Below are 16,814 nucleotides of genomic sequence, written 5' to 3' on the forward strand. Positions count from 1 at the left end.
ATGTTGATCAAACTGGTTCCTCCAAACTCTTGATGCTCCATGGTAAAAGTACTCTCAATGCTTCATGCTTCATGATAAAAATATATCACATTTATGACTATTCACTCATATAATCAATATGTAATCCAATAAACCTGTATCATTAGTTGCAGCTGAGCTTATGGAAACGCAAGAAACCACAGTATCAACTGTAGAAAAAAAGCAAGAGAATGCAGAAGGCTTAAAAAAAAAACACACTTACTCACTCAGCAGAAAACATTAATCAAATACTAACCATACACTTATATTTTCAAACTGATCAACTGCTAATAAATGTGCTAGAAGACTAATATTTTACAGTGACCCCTATGTAACCTGAATACAATGGAAAATTACAGGAGGCTGTGACTTGTATTCTTAATAGAAAATTACAGAATAAAGAATAATATTTTTTAAGGGAAAGTTGGGGTAACTTTCCACAATGACATTATCACCCAAGAACAGGTAATCATTGTGGTTCCAAGAAGGTCAGGCAGACCCAAGAACAATAAATCATTGTGGTGCCAAGAAGGACAGATGGTATTTTAAGGAATGTGTTAGGGGGAGTTGTGGGGTGCACAGTGTATAAAATGAATGTAAAACTGACAATCGAGGTTCAATTCTGCAGAGTTGATGCGGCTTTATGCACCTGTGCAAATAAAGTCTAACTTTTCTGAAGAGCTTGCTGCTGTGGTGTTTTTTCCCTCGTGAAGTTGTTTTCTACAAATTAAAGATTGGACTTTGAATTCTGTCGGTTCCTAGACACGACAATACACAGTTGCTCATGTCAATACCCAAATAATCTGTAGGCCTACATAAATTTTTCCAGGTTAAAGTCACTTCGTCATGGTGCAGAAATGTGAATTGCAAGATTCCCGGATTAGTAGTACCATTACCTGCTAGGTTAGAAGGTCTTTGTGTCAGAGAACAATTATATGAATGCCTGGCAGCTGGCAGCAGTAGATAGTCTTGCTCTCTGGAGTTCATGGTTTTGTCGCCCAGTATCTCATACATCCCAGTCAATGTGTGTATATGTGGACCCGTATACACACATAAACATCCAGGTTAAACGTTTTAAAACTAATGGGGTCTGGTAAATCTTTACATTGAAACCTTTGAAGTGGCTATATATTATTACATGATAACATCAGAAAAGAACATGCACTCAAGGTACTCCAATTCCCTTCCATTTACAACAGTAGCCTATTCCCTGAGGTAACTTGCTACATTTGCATTGGTCCGAACATAGTGGTTACAGAGGTATGTCAATTTAAAATTACTAATGTTAGCTAACACTTAAACCGTACTAGTATGTTACACTATGTCCAGCATCAAGCTGGCAAAGCCATATCTCGACTGATGCATAACGTTATGTCGATTATGTCATTTTTCAAAGCTGCTGCAAGTTAATCAAGTTCAAGTACTGTTTTAAACTGAATGTTGACACCAGATATTCATGTAGTTGGAATATATCCCTTTGTTGAGGAATATGCAGATTTAATCATTATCTTATACACATTTATGCATAGTCATTATTGATATATGTTTTTTAATGCCTTTTTATTCATTTAACTTTGTGCAGTAGGCCTCACACCCTGTGCTGTGGGCCTTACACTCTGTGCGGCGGGCCTTTGGAGAATGCAGGATATAATGGTCTAATTGTTGCCTGAGGGCCTGGAGCTGCACCTTCCCTCAAGGCCAGTGTACAGCCTGGCACTGTTTACCTTATCATTGGTCACCATGAAAGAAGATGTAGCTGAATGTCAATTTGGGAAAAATGTTTTTGTCAGAAAGATATGCGACGGGAGGGAGTCCGCTGTACTGAAGTGATAGCTGGTCAAGGTTGTTAGTGAAGACGTCTTTGTTAGAGAATTTGAAAATGTGGAAGGAGAAATGTGAAAAGAAGGTTGAGAGGAGTTCACAGTCATTTCTTATCGTTATCACTTATTATATTATCTACTATCACTCATTGCACACCACTGTCATTATCTATCATCGCTGTCTACTGTAGTCCTCACTTATTAAATTACTGTAGTAAATTGTATTACCAGTATATGTTATGTGTAGGGCATAATGCCATGCAGATATAGGGTGGGTTAGATCAGGACAGAATGCGTAACTGTTTGGCAAGAATTAGAACATTTAACCATTTATTTTTTATATTAAGGGAAGGGGGCTTGGAAATATTGGTGGAAAATTGTAAGAGTGGGACAAGCCAGTTAGGAGGGGTTTGATTTTAAGCTCCACAACAGGTGGAGCTAGAAAACAGTATAAAGGAAGAGTGTATTTAGAGTTGTGTTTCGAGCTGCTTCGTGCAGACCAGCCTCAGTTTCTTGTGTGCTACTTTGAGTTGCTTACAATAAACCTAATTACATCAGACTCTGCGGATTGTGTTTGTTATTTTTTGAGGAAGCATCAACAGTGTGGAGGGAACACTCAGTCCATCTGGCCCAGGCTGAAGCTAGTTTCTCCCACACCTTCTAGATAATCTCTGCATGAAACCTGATGATTAAGCATTTTAGCTATTTGAAGTTTTTTTTGAATATCTTTGTTGTCGAAATGTTTATCTAGCTATCTTTCATTCACCATCAAGCATTTAGTTGAATGTGATCTCTAAATCTGATAGAGCATGCAATACCATATTTTTTACTGCAACATTGGAGCGTGATTCCAAACATTTTAAATAAACAGTATAACGTGATAGCTTTTATTTTATTTATTTTATGGCGTAAGTGTAGGCTCAAACGTCTTACAATGTCGTAAAAACGTCTTACGGTGTTGATACAAAATTTTTACAAAAGCACAAAATTCTTCATGGATTTAGCCTCTTAATTTCCCTCTCAAATTGCACCAGATCGATGCATTTAACTGTTAATATTTACACAATCCCCCCCCCCCACCCCCAACCCGGACCCCCATGCACAGCTTCTCTGGCTTAGTTATGCATCAGTGTGTGCTCATAACTAAAGGCTCCTCAGTGTAATTATAATATCCAGAAGTGGACAAGCCTGGTCCTGGAGAACCGCAAGGTCTGTTGGGTTCCCCAAGCCTGGTCCAGCAGAATCGCAAGGTCTGTTGGGTTCCCCAAGCCTGGTCCAGCAGAATCGCAAGGTCTGTTGGGTTCCCCAAGCCTGGTCCAGGAGAACCGCAAGGACTGTTGGGTTCCCCAAGCCTGGTCCAGGACAGCTGTGGAGACTTCTGGGGCCCCCTTATGTGTATCACAATGTTGGTAAGATGCCAGACCAATTCAACAGCAGATGTGGACAAATACAGACACCCTGAGCTTTCAGAAAATATAAAAACAAAATATAAAACCGTAAAAATGACAAAATATACTCTTACAGTGTGAATCTAAAGAGCAAAACCAACAGGATGCTGGTAAGGAGTTGTTGACATCAAAATTACAAGTCAATGATTACAATCACAGAGAACACACTTCACTTCACACTTTGGCTCTCAAATCAAAGAGACATTCTTCGGATGGATAGCCGTGAAGTGAGAAGTTCTCACGTCTTCAAACAGTTTCCACTGGAAACAAGCAATCTTCACCGGAAACTCGGGTGAGTGTGCAAGTGTGAGTCATCACACTTCCTTTTGTGCCTTGAAAACAGATTCCAAGCAGTGCATTCTGGGAAAGCTAGGTGTTGTGCTTTGGCATGTGCCTCGTCTTGTAGTCCTGGAAGGATACACATGATGGGATGGTGCGACCATGCCATGTGACTTTCCTTTTGAACAGGAAGTGTCTTTCCCCACTGGACACTTAGCACAGGAAGCTGTCAAGTGGGACAAGAGACAAATTTTCAGGCACATCCAACAAAATGATAACAATGACCATATTGACTGAATCATTAAAATTACAGAAGTATTGCCTTTTTCTCTTCATAAAGCATATAAATATACTGATAAAAATACCAATACTAATATCTAGATCAACTTAATGAGTTAAGGATTTCTATGAGGGGTGCTGCGGTTATACTCTTCCTGAATGTCTTCAGAAAAATGGACCATATTTGAAAAAGATTGCAAGGTAATTCACTCTGGAATAGAGGCTGTGCTAAATGGCACAAATGTAACCAATAATAAGACTGGTCCTTTAGCTACAACAGAATATTGTAAAGATACCTTTGATTATAGACATTATATCAGTAATATTATAACAATAAAGTAATAATATTAATATATATTTTTTTTAAAAAGAAATTCACAATAAAAGAAAAATAGAAATGCAGACTGCAAGTCTCATTTTTATACTACACTGCTGCAAACACAGGTGCAGTTACTAGCAGTACTTACTCTTGTCTTCAGGAATTCTTGGATTTCACATGAACTGGACCATCCTTGAGATGAAAGGACCTACGCAATAGAACACGGACTTTCTCTTTCACTGCAATACAATCCGGCCCCCCAGTCTCCACTGTATTCTTGGTATTTGTTTTGGTTTTGGTTTTGGTTGTCAGGGTTGACAGTGGGCTCACCGGAAGATGCACTGGCTCTACTTCTTTAAACTTCTTTTTAGTCTTTTGCCTGTTGTTTTTGTCAAGGGTGGCTTGTGTTTCCTGGAAAAACAATGGGGCCTTCTCCAAATCCTGCTGCCTTGTTTCTCTGCTGGTCTTCCTGACTGAGGGGGAGTCCTGGGACTGACGTACAGAGTAAGGTGAAGAAAACTTATTTTCTGCAAATTTCCCTGATGAGCTCTTCTTTTCTTGAGTCTTATCCAGGTGTTTGTTTCCCATTTTAGGTAGAGTGCTCTTCTTTTTGTGACTCTTTCCCAAGAGTTTGTTACCTGTTTCAGGTACAGAACTCTTCTCCTGACTCTTTCCCCGGTGTTTGTTACTTGCTTTAGGTACAAAGCTGCTCTCCCGATCCTTTCCCGGGTGGCTTTTACCAGTGTTTATTGTTGAGTTCCTCTTTTCCTCCCTCTTACCCATGTGTTTGTTACATTCCCTGCGTTTGACTGTGGCAGCTGTGCTTTGGGAAACGGATTGAGGTCTGCATTGGATCCTCGATGACTTTGGATCACCTCCACATACAGTTGGATTAGCTGCCTTTGTTCCGACTCCTAGGTTACTGTATCCCTTTATTTTACCCTGCTTAGTTGTCTCAGTCTTAGATCTTTTATGATGGTTTAATGGCACAAAACTGCGTTCCCAGATTGAAAAGACCTGTTGTTTTGCTGGGCTTTTAATTCTTGCTACTGAATGATTACTGTCCTTGGAATGAATACTCAAGCCGAGGGTTAAAGGTGCAGGTAGACTTTTGCCTCCTTGGGACTTGAAAACTGATTCTCCACTGGAACTTACAACCCTATTTCCAGTTTTAGATGAGGATCCATACAATGTCAAATACATACCCCTGCCATCTGCTTTCTGCTTAGGTGACTCTTTTGATGAAATTCCTTTGCTTACAAATGGTCTTTTTTCAAAGTTGCTTTCTTGGCATACGTGTACGTCTTTGTGCAGTTTAGGAAGCTTTAATTTTGGAGATGCAAAGCAGTGATCTCCTTTACGTTTGACTAACAGGGGGTTTTCCCTGTTGTGATGACTGTGCTCAATTCCTTTAATCACGGCCTCTTCCCTCTCACTGATCTTCACACTCTGGGGTGATGGTTCTCGCACAGGTGATGTGGAACATGGGGACTTTTCCAGACTCCTCCTTTTGCACCCTTTTTCCCCCCTTCTGACATTTTCACCCTTATGACTGTGCTTCTCTATTGAGGGTAGGCGCTTGTGTAGCCTCTGCCTCAAGGAAAGAGAAGTTTGTCCTCCTATCCGTCTTTCCAGATCACGAATATCCATTGGCTCTGGCAGCTGATTGGGCACCTCACCCTGGGAACTCAACCTCATGTTTCCAGAAGCTGCACCATCTTCAGCTTCTAACCCAGAGGTGGGAACTTCATCCACATTTACCTTGAGTAGAATTGGAAGCTCACCTTTAGCAACGCCTCCTTTCCACAGCTTTTCAGACACTGCCGCAGCCATCTTCAGTGTCTCTTCATAGTCACTGTAGACATTCTCATTTTCAACTTCAGTTACATTCAAGACAGGGATGATGACCTCTTGAACAGTGATGTCAGGATCAAAGAGGATCTCTGAACTGGAGCACTCAGAGGGGTCTGGTGCATCCCTTCCCTCCTCTGGTTCACCAGATGACACTATGGCTTCCCCCTCTGTGTTGTTCCCCTCTTCCTGGGTGGAATTATCTGCTGGCCTGGACTGGGAGCATTCAGACACAGAAAGTGCCTTGATTCCAATATGCTGATTTTCTGGCAGGTCTTCTTCTGGCAGGTCTTCCTCTGGCAGATATTCCTTTGTAGTTTCAGGTTCATGGACTGAAATGGTGTTGTGCTCTCCAGCAGGGCAGCTGTCACCTCCCACAGAACTCTCCATCACTTCCAGTCTCTCACTTTTCTCCATTTGGTTGCTGGTGATGTCTATTTTTGATTCCCCCTCTCCACCTTGCCCTATCTTGGACTTAAACTGGCATGCGCAGAAGCCTTTTTTGTAGCTGGTGGTCATCTTGATCCAGCAGAATGAGCAACAGGAAACATCTACCTGTTTCACCTCTTTCTGCTGCTCCTCTGGCTGACACTGATAAGCTTGGACCCCCATTTGGCTCATTTCATCTCCCTGGCCCTCCAGGGCAGGCAGCGTGCTTTGTGGGTTGTCCAGCTTCACAATCTCACTCTCCTCACCACAGTAAATCCGCCTGGCTTCTTCAGGTGGAAGCACTCTGATTTTGATTGAGGAGAGGGCATCCACAGTGCCATCAACTAGAGCACAGTCGGCCTGTGACTGAGGCAATGGCAGGGGTGTGTTCCTGTTACTTCTGCATGTCACAGTTTCAGGCCTGACCATTTTTCCTTTCAAAGCTTGGTTTGATTTCACAACTTCATCCTCTTCCTCGCTGGGAAGAACAGGGCAGTGTTTGAGAATTTGGCAGTTCTCTGCCACAGCTTCAAGGCTTGTGGGATTAATCTGGGAAAACACAAGGTTTTCACCTTCTTTGCACACACTGCGGGCCTCTGCCATTATTGACTGGTAAAGGTTTGAACTGAAGACATCTGGGAGATCATCATAACCCTGCAACCCAAAAAGCTCTGCAGTCTTCTTGACATCCATCTCCTGTTTCGGAGTGCCTTCAATCTGATGGAAAAAAGTGATTAATTTAGCCACCTTTGCGGTTGTCCATTCAATTATAGACACAGACGACAAATCAAAGATAGTATTTTCCAACTCTCCATCCAGGTCACGGTTTTCATGAACTGCCACACTTGTTTGGGCACCTGGCATATTGAAGTGCATTCCTGAAGGGGGTGTGACTTCACAGAAAGTTGGAGGAGCTGGATTAGTGGGTAGTGTCAGGTCAGATTTTTGTTGGTTTGAAGGTTGAGGATCAATCTTCTGAGTAGCAGAATCATCAGCTGTTGGTGGAATCACTTGGCAGGTTGAACCAGACATCTGTGGTGTCATTTTCTGGTGTGGTACAGCCAGCTCTGTAGATGCTGAACCAAGGCTTACAGTAGTGGACACTCTTGAATGGATGTTCTGTGGATCTTTTTCACCTGTTCCCATGCTGATTAGCAAGGAATCGAAAGCTGTGTCGGTCATCTTGAAGTCGAACAGGCCTGCTGTAGACTCTGCACTCAGTGATATCACACTCAGGATCTTACACGGCAAGTCACTCTCTGTTTGGCAGGTGCTGCTCGTCTCATCTGCAGGGTCCCAGGACTGCGGTGATAGGGGGGTAACCACTGCCACAGCCTTCTGGGATGAGGAAGAGCCAGATGACTTGCTCTGCTGACTGCTTACTTTTGGCGACTTAAAAACATGTTCTGGAGATGGGGAGCCAGCATCTGAAAGAGGAGCACTGTCAGTCTTTGGGCTCTTGGCTCCACAGGTCTCTCCATAATCTTTTCTGTGGTCTGCTTTCACACTGTCACCTGCAGAAGACAACTGGTTATCTCTACGTTGAGCGTCTGCTTGGCTAGCAGGCTGGTTGCTCACACATGACTCATTTCCTGCTGTAAATGCATTCCCTGGCTTTGTAGCGAAAGAGACCACTTGTCTTTCTGAACCAGTCATTGAGTTGCCTGCGGTCTGACTACGGCACGGTAGCTTCCCCGACTGCACAGCTTGGCTGGGAAAAGCCGAAGTGGCAATGCTCGGCTCATGGTAAGAGCCAGCATCAGGAAATTCGCAGCCAGATGCACTGGGCTGGTTTGGGGCATGGTTAGCCATTTTTATTGCCTTAATATGCTTCACCGCCTCACCTGTACCTCCACTCTTAGTCCCAGGTGAAACATACGGTGGAGGCATAGTAAGGCCTCGGCGATACGTTTGATTAGCTGCTCCCTTTGTGTTTCTCCCCACAGGACCCTGTGCTGTTGGTGGAGGCTGTAGGCCGGTTGAGAGGAGCTCCCCCTGCTGGTCTGGGAAGGCATGATACTGAGGCGGGTTTACAGCTCCACTTTGACTAGGAACACTCTGGTAAGACTGCTGTGCTGTTGCCATGTGAAGCTGGTTCATGAATCTCTTGTCAGACCTGCTTCCTGGAGAACTGGACCAGCTCAGGGAGCTGTGGGGGGCAATTGCTGTCTCGCCACATTGTGCTTGAACCTGAGGCATTCCTGTATTTGGAATCACCTCAGTATTCTTAAGCAAGGAGCGGAGCAATCCATCTACTTTTCTATGTAAAAATGGTTTAGCCCAGCTTACCGTATGATCCACAGGTTGTGGATGTAGGGAAGTATTCTGTGCTGGCACAGCAGAATTTGGGCTGCTGGTGGCCAGCCCCTGACCCCTACATTCTGTTCCATGAACATGACCCTGTACCCCAGTAGGACACTGTACTTCAAACTTGGGGTTCAGTTTCACTTCCATCCCGCAGTTCTTAGTGACACCCCTCACACTGCCCATCTCCTGCCTGAGGTCTCTCACGCCTTGCCATGTGCCGCCCTTCTGCTCTACCATCGCAACCTTCACAGCAGACTGTAAATTCAAGCTCTCCCTCCTTCCAGTTCTCATAGCTTCATGCCAATTGTTCCATGCTCCTCGATCTCCATTCACACTCTCCCTACAGGGGTAGAACTGTGCAGAGGAGTACTCCCCTGCATCCTGCAGAGAGTGGTATGCTCCTGCATCCTGCACTGCAGGGATAGAGACCTGCCCCCCTGTACTCTGCCTCAGAATCAACTCCCTTTGTAAATGACCCTGGTTTATGGCACGATTCCCATGTGATAGTGAGGCAGGCAGCTGAGGCACATTACCAGGCCTTGAGGAGCGCATAGACTCTTGGGAAATGTTGTAATTGTGGGCTTGCACAAAGACTTGTGTGTTCTGCTGGTTTTCTCTGGCAACATAGACATCTGGTCTCATGGGAGTTTGCTGTGCTGTATACAGGGTCTTTGGAAAATTTGCTGGTGAGGAAGCATAAGTGACATGTCCATTTGTGAAAAAGTGGTTTCTTAATGGCTGCTGGTGCACAGACCCAACAGTTTGATTGGTGTTCCCTTGAATAGGACCAAAGGAAGAGCTCACTGGGAAGGGACACATATTTGGTGAGACAATGTGCCCGTGATTCCCATTGGTCACATGTCTGCTTTGAAAGACTTGCTGTCCCCTGTGCTGTGGGTGGTTAGTGGGTGGCACAGGTGGAGTCTGGTAGACAAATGCAGGACTCCTGTTATCCCATGCTCCATTATAATCACCATGGTAACTAGGGTTATTTAGTGCAGTTGTGCTGGTAGGCTGTGTGAAAATGTTTTGGCACTGCTGGCCATCCACCATGATATGGGTCTGCATCATACAGCTCCTGCAGTCTTCCAGTTCTTAGTGGCTCTCAAGTATACAGAAATAATATCCTTCCTGAAAAAACAAGAAACAAAAAGTCAGATTTACTTAAGGTTCCAGCAAATACCATTTAGCTCCACCATAACCAATATTTCTACTAATTTCAGTGGTCGAGACAGTGATTTGTGCTAAAACCTTTTTCCATTTGTTAAAACCCTTCTGGGGTAATTTTGGGGGGGAAAATGGCTTATTTTTGATCTTGACTGCTCAGATCTTTCTGATATTTGACACCCAGAATGCAATGCTAGAGTAATGACCATTGGTATACTTTTGAGGAAAAAACATAACTCATCATTAAGAAATTAGGGAAAAGGGGTCTGTTGTTGAAGTGAGCATTAAGTAAATTATGTTTATTTTATGAATTCAGCGGTTCCAACAGTCAATGCCCCTAAAATGTTTGGCACACTGAACACTGGTATCGTGTGCTAGAACCCCTCACTTAACCTACATATAAAATATATTTTATGCAACTTAATTTAATCATTATTGTTGAAAATGACAATTATCAATTAAAACACCAAATTAATTAACGGGCCAGTCTACAGTAAACTGGTGAAATCAACCAACTAGTCAGAACAAACTCTACATCAGGTTTTAAGATTAAATAACTGAATTAAATAAAAAGCAGTCAATTATTTTAATGAATTGAAATCATACATTTTTTATTGAATGCAGGCTCACTACTTCTAAATCACAACACAGAAGACATTAAACAAGATGTTAATTTGAAAATAATATGTAGTGGAAATTATTGTCTCACAAAGAACAGTCTGTCCACGAGGCAGCGGTGGATTCAATCAGAGTTGCTTTATTTAGCAGAAGAGAGTACACCCAGAAAACACTCAAAATAGTGCTGTAGGATGACTGTACCCTAAGATGGGGTAGGTCAGATCTTTATACACTTCTAGCCCTCCATATTACCTTATAAGGATAAAAATCTGCTTGTTCTAAAGACATTCAAAAGGCACAAACAGCATGTCTTGCAAGTTTTTCGGTTCCTCTAAATTGATTGTTTCACTCTATGATTCCGCATGCCCTGGACAGGGCAAGTTCCTCTTTTTACAATTTACCGTTACTGCTCAATCACATCTTAGTACTCAACATAGTGGCACTCAGTATAAGCAAAATGTATATAAAACAGAGTTGTATAAGTTGTTGTCTTTGGTCATTGGGTGCTGACTAAAGTTCTTGATGGGTAGGGGTCAGTGCCCAGCCAGATACAAAGGTTAACCAGGTATGATACACTTACACTTACAGTGCAAGCAGGATCATTCATCTGTATTGTTTTGTCATGATTGTATCTTTATTTGTTGACTTGGTGTTTCACTTTTATCTTTTGGTATATAAGGGCAGGCGTACATTGTACAATTTTCTCACGGGTTGTGACGTCGGGAGATAGGATGCCATCTCATACTTAACGAGGTTCAGAGTTTGACAACAGGTCGGATGGTCTACAACCTCCCCAGACATTCCCATGTCACCCCCCTGCTCACTGACCTCCACTGGTTGCCTGTTATGGCTTGCATCAAATTTAAGACTTTGGTGTCAGGAGTCCAGATGGTCAAACCTGGCCCTTCCTTTGACCCCACCCTTGCCATACCAGGGAGGAACCGTGTCTGACACCATGTTCCCTAAAAGTCTCAAAATATCTGTTAGATCTTTATCTCTGGACCGATTCCTCCACTCGGCCAAGGGATAGGGCACTTCAGTCGAGTCCTTAGCCTTCATACATTAGCTACAGTCTGAATGCTGCAGTCACAACATGACGTTCATTGGCAATTTTACTCTCTTCTGGGAACAGCCTAAATCTGGTTCAGTATGTCTCTCGTCCCACACATAACCGTGGCCATATTTTAGACCTAGGTAGGCTATCTTGAAGGGTATAGATGTCGATATTTCTTCCATTCTCGATATAATTGCCTTGGATCACTGTTGCGTTCTTTTCAACGTCAATCTGACATGCCGTGCAGTCAACTTTAACGATGACACGTACAGTTGCATCAAAATGAAAATTCAAAGCACAGGAACACTGCATGCTGGGATGCAGGACACAGGGGTATATAGCCTAACTGGTTCAGCCACATCCTAAGCTCTATTACAACAGTGCCCATGTTTATAACATGAGAGACTGGCAGAATACATTTGTTTTCTTTCTTTCCTTGTGTATTTTATTTTTCTCTAGTATGTATTAAGAAAAGACGTAATTTCTAGAACCAAGGGTCTTTGTAACATTTTATTAACTACTGAAAAAGCAGGCTTGCTGTATGTATCTACATCCCAACTTTTGTTGAATATGCATTCCAGTGCAGTGAACATGTGCCAGATAAGAAGCAGCAATCTTTCTAAACCTGATTAATTGGTAACAATCACAGACAGACCTCTTGCGAGAGAAATCCAGCAACATGCACAGCATTTACTTTACACACTCAAATTCTGTGTTGTAAAACCATGGCTTTGCCCCAAGTTCTTGTTTTCAGTACAAAGTGGTGTACAATGTGTACCAATAGAAGAGATAGGCCAGTTCACATCCGAAACAAATCAACAAAGAGACTGACCTTGTGCATTCACATAACAGTACACACAGCTAGATCTGAAGAGAAAGAAAAGAGCTTCACCAAAAGATGCTGGTAACGACTCGCTCCTGTATCGGTGGCATTATCTAATGCCAAAAGAGGAAAGAAAATCAGGTAGAGATTTCTCTAAAACTAGAATAAACAGCATTGTCTGCTCTAAACATGGTCTGCCACATAAATGTTTGACTCAGCAGCATATTATACAATTACAATAGCATGACATGAAGTTACTTCGTAGCCACTGTGTTTGAGAGGATATATAAAACGGTTACAATCGGACTATTGGCCTGTTATATCCTATTTGTTGCATAACAACGGTCCAAGTTCAACTACCAACAACAGTTTTTCTTGACAACGGTAAAATATGCCCAAACGGCTGCAGAATAATATTTCAATTTCAGGTGATTAAATCAATAAAACCCGTTGTATATAAGTGGAATAAACCCCTCCGGGCTGTCCCGGTTATTAGAAAATAATGTAGGCTACTTCGGTGGTAGTATGGGGTTACAGAAGAAATCATAGGACAGATGGACCAACGACAACGTCGCTTTTTCATACGTCAGTGGGCTAATTTGCCTAATCGTCGCGGGACTTTAGACTGGGGTGGAAAGGCAGACAACAATGGGCTGAAGGAACCTTTTAGTTTCTTGAAAAGTAGTTCCTGGGACTAAAAGGTACTTTTGGTGGAAACGCAGCTAAAGTGGGGCTAGGTGTATCAGGTAACTGTTAGCCTAGGACAGAGAGCAGCCTTTTTCAACAATTTATGTTGTCAAAGAGAAATAACCACACTCTGTTTCAGAGACAAATCAAGTGTATCTATTCATGCAGCACGGAGAGAAGTCACACAAAATAACACACAAAACACACAAAGCAATTGCTTTGACGGCTTATGAGAACAGTTTCAGATAGTCCTACACAGTGACACCCATAACTCAAAACTTATTGCAAAAAATGCTATATATAGGTACAGCTAAGCCATTAGTCTAGTTTCAGGACATGCTCGCACCATATCTAGTTGCAAAATGGAGCACAACAAGAAGCCCACCATTGTAAGCGAGTGTTCAAGGAAGTAAACAGGATGTTATTTCCGTTAGCATATCTTGACAGAATGTCTGATGGTTTGTGGTTTGACATACAGAGATGAAGCAAAGAAATTCTACACCCACATCTGAAAAGCCTCCTTCCTATCTACTGTGTCCTCAAAATATGAACTGTCTACTAAACATACTGCATACTGAATATTGTCTTCTGTGGTTGTAATGTTATGTTAAATGTATGTATCTTTGTTTCTTGTCCTAATTTTTGTCTTTTCTGTGATGTTGCAAATGGAGCTGCTGTGATGCAAGAAAGATTTCAGACTTGATCTGACAATAAAGTATTATCATCATCATTATCACCATCATCATCATCATACTGTTTAATGTGTATTTTTCCGTTGGCAGGGGGAAGTATGTGAAAAAATATACTTCATACTATTTTCCAATGGTACTACGGAAGTGTCGCAAGACATCACACCCTAATAACAAAGCCCCACCTCTTCTTCTCTGAATTATGTGACCTCTCAGTGGAGATTGTCTACATTGAGGGGGGAAATGAGACTCTGGGGTTGTGTCTGAAACAGCTTCCTAATTCCTGTGGTCTCAAAATATGTGCTGTCTACTGAACATACTGCCAACTCCTTAGCACATGTTTTCTAGTTCAGGATGGGGAGTAAGCAAAAATATCCTCCATACTATTTCCAACGGTACTGCCAAAGTAAGACGTTCTGCCTTTGTAGTAAGAAGGCCCGCTTATTCCTCTCTGATTTATGGTACCTCCTCCTAAAAATTATGGTTTACATCCGGAAAATCATGCTCCCAAATGCACTCAATGAAACGCTATAAATAAGTATATCATCTGAGGATTTTAAGCACACTAAATTTAGAGAAAAGTTTAGCCTATTTAACAACTTTCTCATCCAGTGTACTCAGTTATATAGTTGATAGTAGCCAAGTAATCAGTTTCGGACACAGACTCTTCCACAACATGTAGCTATAAAAAAATATTTTTTTTAATGATAGCTAGGTAGATAGCTAAATTTAGACTAGTGATCTTAGAAAGCGTCGCTTCTTTTGCTACCAAACTCGATGAATAAACAATAAAGATTCCGTTGTTTTACTTGAACTCTTGAAGCTGGCATTTTCAGTGTAGTTATGCCCGTCTGTAATCCTGTAAATCTGTTTTCAGAGAACTCGTAGCTAAAAATGTTGATACGCGTTCATGACGATGTGTATGGAAAAAGCGGACGTCTCTTGTGTGAGCAGGGACAATGGGTGTTATAAATATCAGAATGTTCACAACATTGCGACTGCTAAGGATGTTCCCTACTGCAGCTTTAATGTACACCGATAAATTACTTAATGTATTGGTGGCTGGCTAGTCAAGAAGCCGCTCCAATATACACGTGTTAATGTGTTTACTTCCGTGTTTACGTACAGCTAGTCCAGAATTGGGCTGTTAGTTGTCCAGTTATGGTACACCCAGATTTGCATGTGGGTCGCATTGTGGGTATTTAAACGGAGCGCAATGTCAGCGCTCCTAGCTAGCTCCTGAAGTCTGTTCTGTAAATCTCGTCCTTGTTTTGAAGCTGCATTCTCTTTTGCCTGTGAATGATATATAATAATAATAATAATAATCATAATATAGATGAGCGCAATCGGCCAGGGAAATGATCCGCCTGGTCTGCCCTTCCCTGAAATCGCTACGATATATATTGGCTATGAGAAAAAAATACAGTAAAACTCGTTTTGATTCTCATTATAGGCTATTAACTTTTTTATTGTTGAACCAATGTACTGTTGCAAACTTCGTTAAAAAAAGTACTCACACTTAACTTATCAACATCGAAATTTGCTTCCGTCAGAAAGATTACATGCCATACAAGTGTATGATATAGCCTAATTGATACATTCGAAAAGTACAAAACACTGCCTGCAGTCTTTTTGTTGGCTCGAGTTTATGAAAAGTATTAAGTTAATTTAGCTGAGCGATGCTTGCTGGCTGAAACGTTAGCAGCCAAACATTAATCCCAACCAAGCGTTGCCGATAACGTACATGTCCTAGATAAAACATGCAAAGAGCCCATCAGTACTCACATATTCTGAAGTGATGCTCACGGCAGTGAGACGCTTTCCTCCTATACAGATTAGGATTCAACAAGTCAACAAAGTTTAAACTCCTTCACTTTGTTTTCCGCAAAAAGTATACACGTACGTCCCAAGCAGTGCGGACCTTCTACATCTCCAGCCAGAAATAAAAATCCTCACATGAATCACCTCTGCGGCAGCGGTGGTGCCAAGATGTTCCCGCCCACACAGATCAGAGCTGCGTTTGATGCTTAACATCTGGGCACCGTGATACTTTTGGAAGGGTAGGCCTACTTAACAGTTCTGACATTCGTTTTTCTTATTGCACTTTCAAATGGTCATCGTTCATATACGTTTCTATATGAGTTCCTATATTTGTATTTTTGATTATAATGAACGATCTTATCACACCATAAACATCCCATAACAACTACTAATCAACAACAGAACTTGATGTTTGCAGTCTCTTCCTTAAGAGTTACTTGATACAACTATATCCTTGTCCGTACTGCCGCCTAGTGGTTTAACTACTGGCGTGTGGTTACATACATTATATCAGATTCTATTTTCCAAAGTGACTTAAAATACCCACCTAAGACTCGGAAATTCATTTTTGCGGGGAATTCGTTTATAGGGAATGGTCGATGTTATTTACTAATAAACGTTTTTGTTGATATCGCTCCCTTGCCTCTTTCGTGAGCTTTTCCCTGTACGGACATTTCAGTTTTTCACATTCTTTATACATTTATTAAAATTTTTTTTTTTTTTTTTAATTATTTAAAATGACTGAGTGACAGAGACAGATAACAGCTGACATACAGACCTTTTAACTTGTATTCTCCAAAGATGCGGAGCCGTCCCAGAATGCTCCGCGATTCCCATTCCCTATACTATATGCTAATATACTATGCTAAAACCTACACTACAAGGGACATTCAATAAAAATAAAATAATATGTTTGCAATTATGTTCACTGCAACGTGTTTTTGTCGTCCAAGACTCTTGTATGATGCCTAAAAATGTAAATACCTAAAAACTTTTTTTCTGCCTGGTCCAAAGTGCATTGACCTGCTTAATATCCCTTTGACTTCTGATACCAGCTTGCGTAAAATTCAAAACCGTTGTCCTCGTCAACTCAGCAGCCAAAAGGGCCGCTTTGTTATATTATCAGACCCTACGCACCAGCCAGAGCTCTCTGCTCTGCAACTTCTGGGCGACTTGAGAGATCCACATCCAGCCTGTTATCTAGT

At 41.9% G+C, this 16,814-nt stretch overlaps 1 long non-coding RNA gene across 1 annotated transcript; it reads right to left on the reverse strand.

Annotated features, from left to right (window-relative positions):
• Nucleotides 1-2,711: 2,711 nt before the first annotated feature.
• Nucleotides 2,712-15,949, reverse strand: LOC135259786 (uncharacterized). The gene is made up of 3 exons (XR_010331376.1): nt 15,574-15,949; nt 4,312-9,881; nt 2,712-3,791 (listed from the first exon to the last, which is right to left on the reverse strand). It is a non-coding gene; the product is annotated as an uncharacterized LOC135259786 (long non-coding RNA).
• Nucleotides 15,950-16,814: the final 865 nt, after the last annotated feature.

The sequence above is a fragment of the Anguilla rostrata genome, chromosome 7 (genome assembly GCF_018555375.3).
Source record: "Anguilla rostrata isolate EN2019 chromosome 7, ASM1855537v3, whole genome shotgun sequence".
NCBI classification, from domain to species: Eukaryota; Metazoa; Chordata; class Actinopteri; order Anguilliformes; family Anguillidae; genus Anguilla; species Anguilla rostrata.